This window comes from Neopelma chrysocephalum, unplaced genomic scaffold, assembly GCF_003984885.1.
Source record: "Neopelma chrysocephalum unplaced genomic scaffold, ASM398488v2 Primary Assembly neopelma1_182605, whole genome shotgun sequence".
Lineage (NCBI taxonomy): Eukaryota > Metazoa > Chordata > Aves > Passeriformes > Pipridae > Neopelma > Neopelma chrysocephalum.
Window position 1 is genome coordinate 1 of NW_020938032.1, and position 4,369 is coordinate 4,369.

The 4,369-nt window shown below is 48.8% G+C and overlaps 1 long non-coding RNA gene across 1 annotated transcript; it reads left to right on the plus strand.

The window, feature by feature from the left end:
* Positions 1-209: 209 nt before the first annotated feature.
* On the plus strand, positions 210-3,834 carry LOC113962554. The gene is made up of 3 exons (XR_003532571.1): positions 210-305; positions 2,016-2,090; positions 3,717-3,834. It is a non-coding gene; the product is annotated as an uncharacterized LOC113962554 (long non-coding RNA).
* The last annotated feature ends 535 nt before the right edge of the window (positions 3,835-4,369 follow it).

Below are 4,369 nucleotides of genomic sequence, written 5' to 3' on the forward strand. Positions count from 1 at the left end.
CCAAGCTTTGAGGTTCCCAAGCTTTGAGGTTCCCAAGCTTTGAGGTTCCCAAGCTTTGAGGTTCCCATTTCCCTGTGGCTCCAGAGCTGCTGTGTTTCCCTTTCTCTGTTTGGGAGCTGCTGCCTCTGCACTTCTTTTCAGCTGAATCACAAAGGAGTTTTGCTGCCCCGGGCTTTTCCCCCCCCACACCTTTGTTGTCCACGTTCCCTCTGTGTTAAACCAATAAGGTGTCTCTCATTTCTCTTCCCAGAATTTTCTCCTTCCTGGATGTGGTCACTCTGTGTCGCTGTGCTCAAGTTTCCAGGGTAAGAACCTTCCTCCTTTTCCTGGTGGATTTTAGCAGGGGGTTGGATTTGGGGAGGCAAAGTCCTCTTGCTCCAGCCCTTCCCAGTCACACGAGGGGTTGTACCAGGGACTTTTGTGCCACTGAACTGTTGTTTGGTGTCCCCTGTTAACGCTGGAAAATTCCCAGTGAAGGGGACTCCAGCCTGGAACAGCATTTTCCAGTGTCCCAGGTATGAAGGGGGTTGACTTTTTTGCCCAAACCTCTCCCCTCAGCCTGGGTTTGTCCAGGGAGCCCAGGGCTGCTGGAAACCCCAAAGCTGGGAGTCTGGAACAGTTTGGGTGGAAATACAGGAATTCTGATTCACAAGGGGTGCTGCAGAGCCAGTGGAAGTTTATTTCCTCCCTGGATTTAGTTGAAGTAAGCATGGAAAAAAAAAGAAAAGTGTTTTGTCTGGGGTGGTTTCTGTCCTTCATGGGCTTCAGCTGGTGAAATCCAACTGGGAATATTTGCTTGGAAAAGTTCTTCCAGCTGCAGGTCAGATTATCTGGAGCTTCCAGGTTCATTCTGGGAACAGCCAGAGGAGGCACCGCCGCAGGAAGGGTGGGATGTCCATCCAGGGGAGGTGTTGGAGTGGAGTGTTCACTGTCCTGGCTGGGTCACCCCTGCACAAACTGCTCAGTGCATCAGTCAAAGCACATTGGAACAAAAAATTTATATTTAAGCATTATTTACTGCATTAAAACTGGCCCTGTGTGGGGCCTGGATGTTGCAGTTCCCACCTGGATAACACAGGTCTGGGGAGGGAAAGACCTTCCAGGTGAAATCCATGTCTCCAGCAGGACAGTCCTGACCGGAATGGGATCCTGCCAATGTCAAGGTGCCCTCCTGGACTGTCCCTTGCTCCTGTTTGCACAGGGAACAGCATCACTCACCCCGTGGCACAGCACGTGAAGTACCTGCAGGAGGTGCAGGAAGGCTCTGGAATGTTCCCTGCCCATGGAATTGTGCAGCCACTGGTGCATTTCCCACCGGAGCTGTCGCTTTTCCCGTGGACCTTCAAACAAATATCAGCAATTCAAACCACAAAGAGAAAATCAGTTAATGCCCAGCTCTGCCCCCTGCTCTGACTCTGCACTAATTGTTGCCCAAGAGCTGATATTTTGGGCTGGGAGATGAGCTCAGGGCACGGGATGGAAAATCCACCTGTACTTATCCCTGATTTCCCAACGCTGAGCTCCTGGTTATTACCAGATCTGGGTGTTTACTTTGATTAGGTAATTAAAACTTTACCCACAGCTCCCTGCTGATTCACTGAGGGCAGAATCACCAGCCCTGGGCTCCTGCCCCTCCTTCTGCAGCAGGAACCACGTGAGATTCCGGGTGTTTGGACCAAAACTAAAACCCCTTGTGAGCGTTGAGGGTCCCCTGGGGAGGGGGACTCACCTTAATTCCAGCCAGGAATGTGAAGATTCCACTCTCCTCCCGCCCTGGGGGCACCAATTCCCAGCCTGGGGGACCTGGAATTCCAAGTTTTTCCCCCTGGGGGGGGCTCCCAGCAAGTGCTTCTGGTTCCTGCCCAGTTCTCCATGTTGGAATTCCCCCGTTGGCTTTTCCACCCGGGACACTGAGAATGTTGTTTCTCCAAGGAACAAAACTGGGACTGGGTCCCCCACTGACCTTTTTTTTTTTCATATTAACCACACATTTACATTTTTTCCCCCTGATAAAGGCATGGAATGTTCTGGCCCTGGATGGCAGTAACTGGCAGCGAATTGACCTGTTTGATTTCCAGAGGGACATTGAGGTATCATTAAGTGACATACAAACCCATTTTTTCTTTTTCCCCTTGTTAAACTGTAATTACAGCCTAGAACGGATTCATACTCCCAGAGTAACCCTTTTTTACCTTCCCTGGAGATAGAAATCATTAATTTCAGCTCTTCAGCTTCGGGGAGCCTTTTAAAAGTCTTGGCAATCCGTTCAGCTTTTGAAAATGGACAGAATTATGTGTCTGCATCGAGCCTTGAAGGGGGGTAATGGAAGGAAAGTGGTTTTGCCTGTTCTGAAAAAACAGAAATTAGTAGAAAAAGCCTGGTTTTGGGGAAAACTGCTGCTTGTGTGGAGCAGAATTGAGGCTGTTTCTCCTTCCCCTCCCTGATGAGACCATGAAGGCTGAATGTCTGTTGAATCCTTCCCTTGCTGTCTTTAATATCAAAAATTGAAATTTCAGTGAAGATGATTTGGGGGGGGACGAGGTCAAAAGTTGTCCCTAAAAAGGTGCAGTTTTGGAGCTGCCTCGTTGCTGGATCTGTTGGATGTGGGCTCTGCACTCATAGGGTTGGTCTTAAAATTGAAAATGCCTCGAGCAGGAAAAGGGAAGAGAAAAAACCAACCCTCAGAATGTTTTATACTGTTTAAAACAAACAAAAAATCCTGAAAAAACCCAACCCCTTTTAAAAGAAAATGCTGGGATTTGTTGTTCCTCACCTCCAGAACCTTCCTGACGTGCTCAGGCTTTGCTTGGAGGGAGTTAAATCCAGCAGTTGGTGTAAATTATTGATACAGACGTGTTTGGATCCCCTAATCCAAGCAGGATCCACAGGCCTGCCAGGGGAATTGCAAAATCTGGGAGTGTTGCAGCTTCTCCAGCCTTTTCACGGGGATGTGGAGGTCGTGGAGCTGCTCCTGTGGCCAAAAACTCACCTGGAGATCTCAGTGTCCCTCTCTGGTTGTGGGATTATGTCGTGTTGAGCCTGATCCTTGGTTTTGGGGGCTTTTTTGGGGGCTGGAGAAGAGATTCTAGAGGAGCATCTTCACCTTCTGTTGCTCTTAAATGCAGGGAGAGCCGAGGGATGCTCCTGGTTTGTGATGAACAACCAGAGCACAGGGGGAGGTTCTGGATTGCTGAGCACTGCTCAGATATTCTCCAGCAGGTTTTCCTTTCATTCCCAGGGAGAAAGGGAAATTCTGAGGTCTTTGGAGGCTTCCAGTGAACACAGATTTGAAATAAAAAAAGCCTTTTTCTGAGTCTCTTGGGCCACAAGCGTTTGAATCCATTTTCCTGCCAGAGTCAAACTCCCGGGCTGGTTCTGCTCCTGAGTGGAAGTTTGGGTTTATCCCTTGGAAATCCTGCTGCCCCAGGGTGTAGCTCCCCTCCCATTCCCTGGGGAGTCTGTGTGGATGTCCAGGAGCCCCAGACTGGGGGAAGTTCCTCGGAATTCCTTGGCTGGGAACTGCTCCTTGTCTCTCCATCTTCAGAAGCTGAATAATCCCCCCCTTCCCCTTCCCTTAGATCCTTCCCTCCGTGGCATTTTTATTTCCTTAGCACCCTAAAGTAACAAAACTCGTTGTTAACCTGCCAAATGTTGTATCCAGCTGTTTGTGGGGGGTTTTTTTGGGAATGCTGAGGTGCCCTTCCTGTCTCCCCCAGGGCCGGGTGGTCGAGAACATTTCCAAGAGATGTGGGGGATTCCTGCGGAAGCTGAGCCTGAGGGGCTGCCTGGGAGTGGGGGACAACGCCTTAAGGTAGAGCTGCACCTTCTTCCCGCTTGGAATTGGGCTGGGAAGGGGGATTTGGCTCCTCCATCCACCCAGGATGGGGATAATTCAGCACCACTCGGTGCCCGAGCCCCTCAGCCCTTGTGTGTGTGAGGGAAACCTCGAGGGCAGGGACAGACATCGTTCATTTACCGCCTTAATTGGTCATTTTTAACCTCAGCCCGGGTTCAAAAGTCTCATTAAAATTCGATTTTTCTCAGTTCTCATTAAAATCCTGTCAGCTGCTGTTCCAAAACTCAGGAGGGAATGGCACTGAGGGGCAGCTGAGGCCTTTAGCGGGGCTGGGAAATCCCAGGGCACGAGATGGGCCAGCAGAAATCTTTGGTTTTCTGGATTTCCTTCTATTTTCTTGGGTTTGTTCTTTATTTTCTTATTTTGTCCATTATTTTCTTGATTTTCTTTTACATTTTCTTAATTTTCTTTTACATTTCCTTGATTTTTCTTTTACATTTTCTTGATTTTCTTTTACATTTTCTTAATTTTCTTTTACATTTCCTTGATTTTCTTTTACATTTCCTTGATTTT